The sequence below is a fragment of the Monomorium pharaonis genome, chromosome 4 (genome assembly GCF_013373865.1).
Source record: "Monomorium pharaonis isolate MP-MQ-018 chromosome 4, ASM1337386v2, whole genome shotgun sequence".
Lineage (NCBI taxonomy): Eukaryota > Metazoa > Arthropoda > Insecta > Hymenoptera > Formicidae > Monomorium > Monomorium pharaonis.
In genome coordinates this window covers 30,378,125-30,393,380 of record NC_050470.1, presented here as the reverse complement: position 1 = coordinate 30,393,380, position 15,256 = coordinate 30,378,125, and the positions used below count along the sequence as shown (strand labels likewise).

The 15,256-nt window shown below is 42.6% G+C and overlaps 2 protein-coding genes across 3 annotated transcripts in view; one reads left to right on the top strand and one right to left on the bottom strand.

Annotated features, from left to right (window-relative positions):
- Positions 1 to 9,621, bottom strand: part of LOC105836963 (serine proteinase stubble) — a 36,226-nt gene extending 26,605 nt beyond the window's left edge. The window contains exon 1 of the mRNA XM_036286131.1: positions 6,105 to 9,621. The gene's annotated coding sequence lies outside the window, so the exon portion shown is untranslated. The remainder of the gene's footprint in view (positions 1 to 6,104) is intronic.
- The window catches only part of LOC105830869, a 64,663-nt gene that overhangs the window by 4,795 nt on the left and 44,612 nt on the right, over positions 1 to 15,256 (top strand). The gene's annotated exons all lie outside the window — the stretch shown is intronic.

Here is a 15,256-nt window from a genome sequence, read left to right as displayed (position 1 = left end):
GTATGTATATTTTCGTGCATATCGCGCGTGAACATGCACACCTGTTTACCTGTACACCTTCTTTCGCATCTCCGTCCGTCGCTGTGACATCGGGAGACATCGACGGTCGATACGACGATGATACGGCAAGATTGTATCCGTCCGTTTTGTCGCGATTTAGAAATCTCGCGCGTCGCCATTTAGAGCAGCTTGCCCGCTCTGCGTCGCATCCGTAAAATTGATGACCGGTGACTATACTGGAAAGGGCGTTTCCGAGACGACCGGTCTCGCATCGCTAATAGCGATGAAAGCACTTGACCGCTCCGTGCGCGGCGCGCTATTACGCCACGACGACGACGATGACGATGACGACGACGACGCACGGTGGCGGACGTTGGCGGACGACCGGGCCGCGCGTGACGCTCTCGCAGATTTCCTCGACCGTTTCTCTGATCCCAAACGTCTCTCGAATCGCGTCGGCCCCGCGTCTCCGTCCGCGACTCACGTGATTCTCGCTTTACGAGCGGGCTACTTGCGCATACAAGCGTAATTTCATTATTCGCGCTCTGCTCATTAGTCGCGGAAATAGTCGAACGAGCGCGATTACATCGGCTCTCTAGGATTCATTCGAATCGCGGGCGCTCGATCTTCTCCGTTCCACGAACGTTTACGAGACGAGAGAGACCGGACGGATTCGGAAACTCGCGACACACGCCAGTGTCGTATAAAAAAACGTAGGCAGTTACGAAGTTTAGCACGCGTAATCGTATCAATTTTTCTGGAAGATTCAGCTGGAATAATAGTGTGTAACAATAATTGTAGATATCTTCGAGTACCAAGTCGCTCGCTCTCCATGGGCCGATGGCTCCGGCCGATCCCAATCTCTGATCGCGATCGCGATCGCTTGCTACAGGGGATAAAAGTGACCTACTTTAACATCACGTGTGCGTATCGTCGCTAGCGGCCACGGCAACGCCGACGGATATGATTTCTCGTGGCGGTAGGGTGTCCCGTGTTGTATCCCAAGGAAATGTTGCCCGTATTACTTTGTTTTGTTTACGACGTATCGAGTCGCGCCAAGTTTTCGTGCAATACATATCTCTCGTATCTCGCGCCGCAGTTTTTTGCGCGCCATGTTTTTTCTTTCCTTGTAATTATGATAATTGTTATTATTGCAGCATATAATGTTTAATATTATGAGAATTATATAGTAATTGATTTAGTACATGTTTACATTCATATTGTTTTATTATAATTTGATAAATAATTTAATATCTTAATGAATAGAAAGTATGCCAGAAAAAGTGAAAGATATATGTTTAGTTTTGCAATAGTAAATATTATTTATAAATGTTTAATATGTATAATGATGCGATGTAGTTATGTCACATAATTTTTTGTTGCGAAATGCATTGCAATTCTTTTTGTTCTTAAATTGTATGAATAATATAATCAGATCGAAAAATATGTGTAAGAAATCTTTCCTACGATTGAAATGTAGATTTCAATTTAATAATAGATAATGATACATTAAGGCTGCTATAAGTGAATTTTCGCAGCAAAGGCGAGGCCTAAATATCGAGTCATTCACTAGAAATCGACTTTCGATCGATATACATTTCTCGCTTACCGTCTATATATTGTGGAGATTTTTATTAACGGTACGCTGATTATTTTCTTCCTTTCGAATAAAATCCTGCGCCTTGAAATTAATAGCAAATTTTACCGTGACACAACAACGGGTTTAAAACGTCAGAGTTTTCAGATGTTCCCGTTACAAATGCTTCTCTGAGTTTGTTGACTTTTAATATGCAATATGTTGCGAAATATTTCGAGAAGTGCATGGGCAACTTCGACGTCAAATTGGGATCTCATAAATAATCATTAAAATAATCAGCCAGGTTTCTGGAGTTTCATCTTTTAATTAACCGCGTCGTACCGTCGAAAGAACCGCCTATTAAAATTAATGAAATGCGGTGCTATTCCTCGGTGATCGCAGTGGTAAATGTTTCCGGCCGCTAAATTTTATTGCACTTGATTTTCGTCGGGACAGAGTGGACCACCTCGAAACCGCGTTAACGAGTCGAGTTGCGCGATTGACATACATTTGTACCTTTGCGAGCATTTTACTCACCAATTAAACATCTCGTTCGTTATCTGTCGAAAAACTAATTATCTACGGTGTATAATTACACGAAAAGAAAGCTGTATACATATAACATATGTGAAACGCTATTACAAAATTCCGAAGATTCTTATAGGAAAAGAATATCTTGATTTTGAAAGCATTATATCATCAAATTAGATCTTTTCTTAAAAACCTGATTTTCACTTTGTATAATATTTTTCTTAACAATTTGGAGAAATGTGCAAAGCTTGAATTTAAAACATTTAATGGCATGTAAAATGGCACATTTAATTTTTGGAAAAGTCGTAAATTAGAATTGAATTTTTTAATTTAAAAAATTCGAATTTTCTTAATACATTATTACAAATTAATGCGAAGTATGTCGCGTTATTGCCGTTCAAATGCTGAAAATTATTTTCTGATTTTTACTACTTAATGTTTTTTATCGTTTTGATAGATCTGAAAATTTTTATTCGTTGCACGCCCGATTTAATTGACGCTTTGGTGAAGCTTTGCGTAATCAGAAATAGAGATTAATAGGTCTGAACGTTTAGCTTCTTTTGCGGAATTAGCACGGTGTAAAGCATCGACCTTTATGCATCGTTGTGCATCGCTAATGAAGAGCTTTCACGGAAGTTTCTTCCTTCGGTAACGCGCGTTAATTCCAATTTATTTATAATTACAATCGTGAAAAATTATAACCGCCGTAAAGGAAAGCTTTATAGCGTCGTTACATATTACATACATGCGCGACGATGCAACTAACAACGTAATGCTAACGTGGTAAATATCTAATAGGTTTTCCCCTCTCGTTTTCCATTACTTGTAAGTTGCTTTTCACAGCAGAGATTCGGGCACCTGTTATTAATTGGGCGTGGGAGAAACGGCGATGAAAGGAACAGAGAGATAGTCGCTAATAGATCTACCGCTAATAGTCCAGTGTGTTGTGAATGTGTCTATTGACGCAACAATGACAATAAAAGCTGCATTGTGTGTCACGTTCATGGTCTTTGGGTCAAGCACATGCTGTAGACGAGTAAGGATAAGCAAATATCTCGATACCTCTCGTTCAAGTAAGGTTCCACTTTGTGCTTATCAGACTCTATTCTTTTCTCGATCGCGATTACGCGAACTCTTCGAACGCGATCGTAAAAATGGGCTATTTAATCTCGCGGAAATCAGAAAAGCGAGGCAATTGTAGAAAAGCAATCAAAATCGCGAATTAGCCTCATCTCGTGAAAACGATAGCAGTAACATTTCGTCATTAGCGAATAACAGCAGGAAGATTTCTCGTAATCTGCATTCTTCTATTTCGCAGCCCGAGCGAAAACATTAACAGTCTGTTAATCGACGCAGCTTTCGCGCTCGCGTTTCGAGAAAGCGCATACAAATGGCACATTGTGATGTCCCGTTTCGTTTCCGAGACGATTCTGCGGTTATCCCTTAATTTTTGGGTCGGGCGATATAGAGGACAAATCTTTCACGGCTCAGGGACCGTGACGGCGAAACGCTCTAACGGACTCGTTGCGAGGAGAGACCCAAATCCATCGCGAACAAAAGCGGCTCTAATTTGTTCCGAACCGGCACGCTTGTAGTTTGAAACTAGAGCGAAATAGTGATGCGCAAGTGAATGCTTCTGCGAGCTATTCGCAACGCGAAACAATTGATCAAGTTTCGTTTCTAACGGCACTAATATGTCCGTGACTTTCGACGAAAGCGAAATCACAATAGTCCGCTCTTCAGATTAAGATCTCGAGAGAGCTTGTAATACTTGAAATTTAAGATAATCTTATTAGTATAATATAAGTATAATATTTATAATCTCCGTTATACATAAAATATTTATATTATATTCTAATGTAGAAATAAAATTTTAAACTGAAAAATGTGATTTATAATTGAATAGAATTAATATTTATATGAAACGTCATAATTTTTATAGGTATACAAAAAGATATACAAAAAGGTTTAACAACTGTTACAAATAATATAGTAATTTATTATATCAAGAAAAATATGAAAACTTTATTATTCATTATTTTTATACGAATACAAATATTGCGATAAAAGGAGGGCAACATTTATTTTTTTTCAATATTAAATCAGAAAAAATGCATAAATTAATATTGCTAAAGAAATTGTAATAATCAAATATCAATAAAATGTGCATATAAAGTAATTGAATAATTTATTTGTTAATTGTCAATCGTTTCGCGATTTTTTTTTTCAATAAAAATATTTAGCGATAAAAATAATGGAATAATTTCTAAAAGAGAGTGTGTGTGTACAATAATATAAAAAATATTGAAAATTCTATTCTCCTCTAAAGAAATTTCTCTTCTGAAGTCCACATTTAGTCGGGGAATGCAATTCAATCGGAGGGTGAGAGGGCTAGGACACCTACGAGACATATAAGGTAAAACGCGTGTTTAGGAGGCGCGCGACTAATCAGTGAAAGTGGCGCGTTCGATCACGGCAAGTGGTTACGGTTATTTTAAGAAGGAATCAACTTGACCCAATTCACACGGGGGATTCCGCCGCGGAACATTGCGAACTAATCGCTGGCGAGCGCTCGCCAGATTGACTAATGCGAGCTGCGAAAATCATCCGTGCATTCATTATTCATTACGGCTTCCTCTAAGTGGATTACGTTTCTTTCGCCTTCCTTTAGAGTGGCACACTTTGCGCCAATTGATAATCATTTTATTAAGAACCGCGAAATCGGCAAGGAGAACGAAGCCAATTCACATTCTTCCCTCTTCTACTTTCCCTTCTACTATCACAGACAAATGTCTGAAAGACGTCTTTCAGGAATATTTCAAAATACGTCAAAGCTCTTTGTACGTTTCTTTTAGACTTGTATGACTATGTTATGTAAGATGAAAAGTATAAATCCAACGTATGAAAAAGAGTTCAAGTTTGTAAAAAATGTCATTACCTATATTATTATCTATGTAATAAGAAAGTAATTTTTTAAATATACTTCAGAGAAGATTAATTAATAAAACTAATAAAATACATCGAGTTTTGATTACTAAACGAATAAATATACTTTTATTTAAGTTAATTGCTAAAACTTAAAAATTACTTTTCAATTAAACTTTGATTTTTTATTTTATTTTATTTTTTTGCAATTTGACTCGTTACCTATCAGAAAATTAGAATAAAACAAACAGAAAAAAAAGAGAAACGGGATGAGGTACTTGCACCTGACGAATATAGGGATGTCTATATTCAAAACTGTTCGATCGCATGATATCCAGACTTTCTAATAACATTAACCTCCGGCTATTGATTATATTGTTTTCGATCTAGCGCGCTCGCCTACTTCTGGAAGCGGCGATAATTCTTGTATTAGCAGTCGTGTATCGATCGTTACGATCGATCATCCATTCCGGGGACTAATTTCATCCGTGAGGATGCAAGTGTATTAACGCTTAAAATTGCTTTCGCGCCAGGCGCGGTAAGACTTTCTATCGATACCGCGAAATTAAAACTTTCTAATGTTTTACACGTTTCATCGGATCATCGGATCATCGGATCATTGCGTGATTCACTGCACATGCTCGCAAGTAATTTTATGATAAAACTTTAACCTTATGTATATATATCGCAAACGAGCGACTTATTAGCTGCTTCCGAATATCCAAGGTAAAGAGATATTGTAATGATCTTTGGCGATCCTATTTAATATTTTCTAATAATTTACTACTTCCGCTTTCATTACTTGAATCATTTTAAAACGCTCATTTCTTAGTCGGCCCGTAGAGTACAGGTGTGTGTTAAATCCTCTGTAAAATCGGGAATGTTGCCACATTACCATACAACTTGTTCATTTGAATTTTAATCCGCTCCGACACCTGTCAACTCCGAGTTCTCAATGAAGCTCACCAAAGGAGCGAACGCCTCGAGTCTCTCTCTCTCTCTCTCTCTCTCTCTCTACCCGCAACCGGATCTCGGATACCCAATACCTCGGTGTAAAAAAGAGTCGACTCACCAATTTCGAAGCTAGTCGTTCCTCACAGTGTGTGCACCACCGCCTGTACCGCAAGACATTCAGTTGATCGTCATACCCGGTCCATCTCTCCCGTGGATCGTTTCTTACGAATACGAGACCGCATTCACACATTCGAATTGAACGCGCGAGTGCGCGCGATACGGCAGACGCGATACCCGACCGCGACCGTTAAACACATGGATCGCGAAATGAAAGAAAATCTTAGTGTGGCCGGTGACCTCGGTCTCTCGGCGAACGCGATGGCCAACTGGTCGCTCGTTCCCCGGGAGGCGGCAGTGACGTGCGACCGATCGAGCCGTCGAATCATTCGTCGCTGCCGTCGTCGAAAATCCCTCAGGTCCTCGGTGATCGGCACTTAACCTCGCGTCATTCTCCCTTCGTTCTTTCTTTCCTATCCTCTTTCTCGAAACCCGAGATCGCGCGACGACGTTCCGTGGTCCTCGCGTGGCACACTCCGCGTGTTCCCCCCGTACTCGTCGTCGGCGTGCACGCGGTTCGACTACCGGTCGCGCTTTGACGATCGCCTCATTGCGTCCAGCGTGGACGAGGAAGCCGTGAAAGAAGGTAGTAGGGAGCCCAGCCTCGTGCCGACCGCCACTGCAGCAACCACGTGTCGTCTCCCGCCAGGATCCCCCATGAGATGGATCCCCCGGCATGGCCGCGCCGGATGCGATTGGATACGACCGAGAATCGCGCGCGCGCGGTCGCCGTGGGGGAGAAACTGTGCGTTTTTCACGCACTTTTCCGTAAGGCCAGCGAATTTTCCCTGACAGCCGTGGCGACGGAATTTCGAATCGCCGTAGTGCGTTTGCGATACGGGTGTTGAATTTTGACATTCGCGGAAACCGGTCGATCGGTATCTTCATTCATAACGGTATTGCACCGGCTCGGATTGATCAGATAATGGTAAATTCACAAGCGGCCCGTCAAGAGGCTCGAGGATCGTTGCTATCGTGTTACCGAGGAAAGTTTTCTTCTCGTCGCGTACGGCCACGGCTGAATTAGACTTATAAATCATTGTGCGTGAAGAAGCGGACGATAGGATAATGCTAATCACTCACGGCAACAAGGTCCGTGCAAACAAACCACTTAGAAACGGGGAAAAAAAGAAGGTGGTTTTCTAAGATAGTGCGCCTCGGCTGTTTTACGTAACGAGTGAAAATGAGCTTTCCCTCCGTTCTCGACACCAATTTGTCCACCGAATGTCTGTCATCTTACGTGCATTTTACGTTGCACGTGGAAAATTCACTTACCGGGACGCTTCTATTTCTCTCCTCGAAACGAGGCTCCCGATCGGAAAACGACGAGCTCGACGGTCTCGGTGAAACTCATCCATTACACATTTTTCTCGATTACTCGTTGGATACGGAGATAATTAGCAGGAAAAATCGTCGACGTCGCACCACAGCCGAATGGCAAGCGCGCGAGAACGCTGGGAAACCTTTATTTCTTTTTTTTCTCTCTCTCTCTCTCTCTCTCTCTCTCTCTCTCTCTCTCTCGATCCCAGTCCAAGTCGTCGGCGATATAAAACGTTGGATTCCTTTTGCTCGTGTACGTGCACGCTCGCAATAATCAGTTCGACCAGCAATGCGCGCGAGAGAAGAGTCAATGTGACGCGCAACGTAGGGAGAGAGATAATGAATATATTTACTTACATACGTTCTTCTTGTAGGTGTATACGCGCGTAATTGCCAAGCAGCACCAACGTCCCTCTCGCTTTTGGACGAAGTGGGTCGTCCTCCTGAAGAGAACAGTCGGCGAGGGGCCGATGGCCGAGAGAGAGAGAGAGAAAGAGAGAGAGAGAGAGAGAGAGAGAGAGAGAGAGAGAGAGAGAGAGAGAGAGAGAGAGAGAGAGAGAGACCGCTGCCTTTTCTCTCTTAGTATCTGTTGGCCGCCACTCTACTTCCGCGTCAATCGTTTTCCGCGAGTCTCACCGTGGCCGCGTGAATGATCCTCTTAATTTAGCGAGGAAGACACCGGTAAAGAAACCGCAAGATATTTTATCGATCGGATCGCAAGGTAAAGTTTGCCGGGAACGCTAGGTGTAACGATCGTCACTCGAGCCTCGTGCGTCCGGATATTCGCGCACAAAATTGTATGCGCATAAGTTACATCGCGTGCGCGATAAGAGGGGAGCTTGATAAATCTTCTTCATCAAATTAACACAATTTTGTGGTAGCTGTAATTTTGATAGCGTCGTGTCAATCTTTTTTTTACGGCCCTCTCGACGACGGGAATACCTGATTGTTCGCTAGATGCTTTTTCAGACTCGTGCAATTATACGTTATGCAGAAAATCTTTAGCTGTTTAATTTATAATGTAGAAAGCTGCAAAGATAGATCATCGAGGCCGCCGTATATCTTTTTATTTGTAATATTGAGTCAATATAGTGCTTATTGCTTTTCAGGTTTAGATGCATACTAGCCTAGCATTAGCATAAAATTGATCTTTTTTTAAGAAAATTTGTTCTAGAATAATAAAAAATTGATTTGAATAACAAATTAGATTTCAAATTTAATTTTTTCGAAAAAAAAGAAACGTCAAATAAGCTTGTATGTGCGGTACTATGTACGGTTTATATGTCTATAGGTTATTCAGAAGCATAGATAACTGTCCTTTTACATTTATCGCCGAGCTAACGAGAATGCTGTTTTTATTTTGCCGTAATAATAAACGTCGTGCAATTAATCATGCTGACTCTCGACGAGATTCAAAACTACTAACAGGATGACCTGACAATCACATTCCTCGCAAGTTGGTCATCTCGACTAAGAGATCATAGCTAAAGGATCTTTGACTTCTTTAAATAATGATACAAAAAAAATTATATAACAGATAATATAATTCTGTAATAAAATTTTTTGAAATATTTTAATATAAAATTTAATATAGTTTGTCACACAGATTTAGGATGGAGACAATATTTTATTTATAACTTTATGTGCAACAACATTTAGAAAATCAAATATACATAAATATGAAATCTAAATTAAAATATATACATTGAAACGTATCTAAGGAACTACAGCATATAAAATTATAAATGAAACTCTATTTTAAAATTTGAAATAAATTATAGATCTAAAATAGGCTTTGATTATTGGTTTGATTATATTTATTAGATAAGTATTTAATGCAACTGAATTCGCTTTCATCGGGAAATAAGATTCAGCTTCATCTTATTTCTCACGATCACGCAAAACGGGGTCATTGGAAAGGAATATTACGGATCAGTGATTTGGACAGAGGTTTTGGGAACAGAAGAAAAACATAGCTTTTGACGAGTAATACAGAGGCTACGTTAATCGGATCATTAGAAATAAATATTTAACTATTAGGTAAATAAATTACTTATGTATACCGTGCAATTCTATGCGTATACGTGTATGTAAGTATATATATGCACGTGTGTAAATAATAAAAAAAATAATATATAATTATTCACAAAAATTGAATAAAGTGATTTAAATATAATGGACAGTAAATATAAACATTATTGATGAAATAAAATATCTTGTATATTAAGTATACATCATAGAAAATTAAAAGTGAAAAAATTTAGAATTAAAAGTAAAATGCATCTCTAAAATATTAATTTTTCAAATAATTAAAGTTTTTCGATAGGAATAACTCGAGAAATTCTGTCAATAATATACGAAACGAAAAAATGACAAAGCGTAGAAAGTATGAAAGAGACATAGCTGTATCATCGCATCGTATTGTCCGTACAGAGTTCTCTCTCTCTCTCTCTCTCTCTCTCTCTCTTTGTTCTCTTTCTCTCTTTCGTTCGTCGGAAGAAAAAAATCAAACAATAGAAATATACACTAGGTGATTAGTAGCTCGACTTAAGACTAAGGGTGTTCAATCGTGAGTGAAATTTGTACGGAGAGGAGGGCTTTTATTTTAAGGTGCCTGGAGGCGCTCGTGCGCTACTAATTAGTCAACAATTGTAACCGAAGTAGCTTTAACAAACGCAAGGTGGACTTCCTCTTGCGGCCGACAATAACCCCTCTGTCCGTGAAAACGTCTGCGTTAATTAGCGCGCTCGCGTGCACACGTATACGTCTTTGTGTTAAATACGTCGACTAATTGAGCACGAGGCGAGTAGCTGAGGTGTATTGTTGAGCTAGATCCCGGCAGCTAGCGGGAAAGGCTCGCGTATAAAATGCTTTGCGATTTAGACTGGAAATGCATATAAATGCCTGATGAAACTGAGATTTTTCTGCAGAAATGTAAACGGGTTATCGGGCTGCTGCCCCGTAATTACGGCGGCGACACGATTAATTAAGATGGACAGACAGAGATATTGTTAATGCGTATGTAATGTGTCGAGAAGCAGTTTCGAGAAGAAGAACTATCTCTCGAACTATCGTTTTGTTCGGATCACGCGCGGACCGCGAGATCGCCACGCTCCGAAAACTTGTTGTATAAGTTAGTCCGATTGTGCACGATGATATGCATAAGGGAACATAAATCGTAAAATCCAATTTGAATTCGGAACCGCCGGCATACGATTAACGCAATACATCCGACGCAGTCCCTCCTCCTCCTCCTCCTCCTCCTGGGCAGAAGGATCGCCTCATTTCGGATGCGTCCGTTGCCTCGTGAGATGCATGCGCCCTGGATGATTAGCCCCCGTGGTCCGAGCTTACCATGTCGATGACTTAGAAAGGTTCTTCCCTACTTTCCTTCTCTTCCCTTGCTCTTCTCGGCTACGCACACTGATAAATGCCCAAAATTACTGGTTAGACTGGTATCGGGCTCGTTAATTGCCGCTCGTTATAAGGGCAACGTGCGCAGAGGATATAAAACGAGGATTTTTAACAACGCGGCGGAATCACAGCACATACCGCTAACGATACACACACCCTTACTCTACCTACCTCCCTATCTACCTACCTACCTACCTACCTACCTACCTACCGAAATTTCTGCGATACTTTCGACACGGCGGACGAGTAATGGCGATCGTCGACTCTGCATAATAACATGCTATATATATGAGACACAATCGCGCAATTTTTTTTTATTTTCTCCGTAAAGCCATGCAAAGACTATCGAAATGGGCCTTCGGTAGTAACGCGCGTACTACCGTCGTTTTCGACGACGGCAAATGTTCCGGCGCGTTATGCTCGGTCCTTAATTATCCGGCGCAGGAATGTCGCGGCGCGGACATCGGGCGCGCGAGATCGCTGGTACACTTACTGGCAGCTTTATAGCCGATTTCGACCAGTAGAAACGAATGTTTCGGGTGGCCGAAACCGCCGAGCCGCGTGTTTGTCAGCCCGAGACAATACTCGCGTTTCTGGGTTTATGGACGAGGGACGTTTGTAAAATGCGTACTTCGGTGAGCTTAACGACGGTTCCGGGCGTGTTCCGTTTCCACTTCGCCACGCTGGTTTCTCTCTCGTTCTTCGTTCACTTCATCACTAGAAACAACAGAATGCCAATAAAACTGATCTCGAAACGTCGGCTGTAATGGGCGAAACGAGAATGTCGACGCATCTGCCATGCTGGAAATGACAATCTTGCGTTTGAAATGAAACGGTGCGTGTTTCTTCCACGCCGACTGTAAAATAAAAGTTGTTTTTTTTTTGCTTGTTATGGACACGCAAACAACTTGAGTGCCTTAATGCTTTCTTTGGAATTTAAACTAAATTGATATTAACTAATTTAACGCTGTGGGCATTGGAATATTCAATTCGCTGTACTCTAAATCATTAAACTCTTTAGGATAGGTTATTATTTATAATATAATTTTGTAATACTGTACATTTTGATGTATTTCTGTTTAATAGATGTCTCTTTAAATGCCGTTTTTATACGGCGCACGAAATGTTACAAGTAGAATTTCAACGCGAAATTGTAGATCGTCTAAAGTGGGCTCGACGCGAAATGCGAGACGAGAAACGGAGGGCAGAAAAAATTAGCACATCGTTCTTCCCGCTCTTTCGTCACAATATAAGAAACTGCTAATAACATTTTGCATGCTGCTATAATAACTGAGAATCCGGCACTAAAGGTATACGAAAGAAAAAGACTAATATTACAAGAAGGCTTACATTGTTGCGTTCAACAGTCATGTAAAACCAGTCGGATTGATTATATCGGGTCTTCTGGCCCATTCATCGTATTCTGGGGCCAAAGAAGTGGGTCGGTCCGCGGTATCCAGTCTGCAGGGGTAACATACATCTCGTTACAATAACGATTCTGACTTTATTTATAACAGGATAACTGTGTGTGCGTCTCCTGATACCTTTGAGCTTTGTGCCGCGTTTGAGATCCTCTTTCCCTCGGATATCGAATTTAGAAGGTTTACATTTTCGTCTGGAGGCTTCGCGGGGAGAAAATATTCAATTACAAACGAGCGGATAAGTGCCCAGCCCACAATTTCTAATAGTTTCATATAAACAGGAAAACTGTTGATTCAGAAAATACGGCATTAGGCTATTCAAATAATAGAAATTGTGGGATAGGCACCTATGGCATTTAGGTTGCATCAACCGTAATGTGAGCAGGCACGATTCTCAATTCATCGTTCTCTCCTTTTATAGATTATAATCTTTCTCGTTTAATCTAGAGGTAGAAAGAGAATTTATTCAATCGTATCGGACGCTAAATTGCATCGGCGACGCGATCGTGGTCCTTAGCTGACTGAGAAAGTTGACGGGCCCCGAAAGCTGCAGGGCCCCTCTACAACACGGGCTGGCATCGGCCACCGGATCGCAATTTCTCGTATTTTCGACGACGCGCTTCGACGACGACGACTTCTCCCGCGGTGCGATGCATGCGCGGCCAATTCTAAATTGTTGTTGGTAATCCCATCCGCATATCGCATCGCATATCCCCTCCCTCCCTCCCCGCGCCCCCGTCGTTTCGCTCTCGAGGCTCAATTAGAGACGTACGGATATATCATCGTGCGGCCAATTAAAATGTAGGAAACGAGAGGAGCTGCTCCGTTCTCCGTTCCGTTCTGTAAAGCCGCGGCATTGGGCCGCGCACGGTAACTAATGTACGACATTCGGCTCTCCGCTCTTAATTCGCTCTCCCTGTCGATTTCTTTATTTTAAGAAAGCTATACATATAGTCCTCTCTCGCTCACTCCCTCTCTTCCTCCCTAACCCGGTCTTTCTCCTCGCGCTGGCGAGCCGTTATTCCTCGGATTCCTTGATCCACCGTTAATGCACCGGAATTTCGGGACGCGCTAAGAGCCACAGAACACGACAAACTTTAAGGCCATTACCGGCCGCTTGCTCATCCGGTCGAAAATAATTCACGTCCGTGATTATCCACGTGGTTTTTAAAGAAGAGACACCGCGGTGTCCTTTAAAGACGTAAAAATTTTCGTTACACCCGGCAATTAAATACGCCGCAGTGCAAATTTACAAAGCGTGCGACGTTGGCAAAAAAAAATATATATAAAAAAAGTTTATTCGTTAATAAGGGAAAAATGGGACGCGAGTCGTTTTCACCGAAGTCTAATTGGCTAGCATTAGCTAAGTGCCGTACACGGCTAACCTGCAATCTTTAAATATTTTATCTAAACAAGAAAAACACGGGTTCGGCAAGTATGATTCTGGGTCAGTCAAATATTGGGTATGAGGCAGCACAGGCGGTCAGTTCGATCGTCAGCCGCAGGAAGCTCCGAATCCCCCAACGTTTACCCGATTCCGGTCGGCGACCGGACCGGATCACGCACTCGACTCTTTCGGGTGTGTTTATCTCCGTAAGTATCTCCTCGCGGAATACACGCGTGACGGGATGCTCGCCAAAGTAAAGTAAGAAGCGAAAGTCGCTCGTGCACGCGCGCGTACGCGTATTACGCAAAATATACCTCGACAATAAAATCGAGAGTCGCCGCCGGATATGAATTTTCGTCGTTTTTCTCTCTCTCTTTTTTTTTTGCGCAACAGCATTGAAGGGAGCTATTAGAGTTAGCGCCTTGTCGTCGCGCCACGACAAAACGGAAGCGACCGGTTCTATTGTTTCGCCACGGTTCACGCGCGCGCGGATCGTCACGGAACGTCGTCGTCGTCACCGTCGCGAGCGGGCGGGCGGCGTACGTTTACCCGGCCGCGAAAACAAGCGGGCGGGCACTTGCGAAATAGAGGAAAGGCGTCGATCCGGATGCTCTGCCGTTCGACCGGCCGGCCGGCGAACGGCGCGCTATCAGATTGTCCACCGTCGTCGGTCCGCCATCTCTCGCGTGCAGCGATGCAATTTCGGGGATTGTAGCGCTAAGTGCCGCTCGTTGTAAAAAATACCTGCCCCGAGGGGTGAGCGGTTAACGATACTACTCTCGCAAATCGCTCGCCGTTTACGCGTGAGAAACGAACGAGGATGAAACGAGGCCGTGAGGGGGAGATGCCGCCAGGTAGACGCGAGCGACCGAGAGAATTGAGGATCGCGACCGGCGATGTTAATTCTAATTTCGCTGAATCTAGAAATCTAGAACGTGCGGCCTTACGCTGAAGAATTGTACGAAAGAGCTTGATTTAATTACGCCGGCTGCCGAAGCGGTCTCCGCTACTCATCAGCGCGTATAGGAATCGTGTGCCTCTGACCACGCGGTGACTTATCCCTGATTGGTATTACCCACTTTACACCCAGCGTGTCTCACTCTCATTTCGATAATCAGATATTTAGGTTAACGCAGTAATAATTTGATTTTCATGCGCGCGTGCTCGCATATGTTGGGAGAATTGCGCGTCGCGTCTGATAGATGCGTTAAATTAATATTAATGATTGAAGAGATACGTCCACGTGTCGCTCTTTCCGAAAAGAAACGCGCGCCGACGCGCGCGCCCGGATACTCCGCGGGATATTTCCTCTCTGATAACAGATTAATCATATGCCATATTGCCCGCGAGTTTGAATGAGAGACGAACTGTCTCGCCTCGGCGAAACGAAAGCCGTGATGATGTCGGCGCCTCTAATACGTGCACGCGTAGGTATATGCGGCGATGCGCCGCATGTGAGTTAGCATATAATGACAGCGACAATGGTCGGTGGTGAAAGTTGTGCGCACACAAGGCGCGCGCGAGCGAGACATTCGTTGCACGTCGCCTCGTGCCTGGGTGAGTGCATCGGGCACGAGAGAACGGGCATATTTATTTTCCCTCTACGTTCCA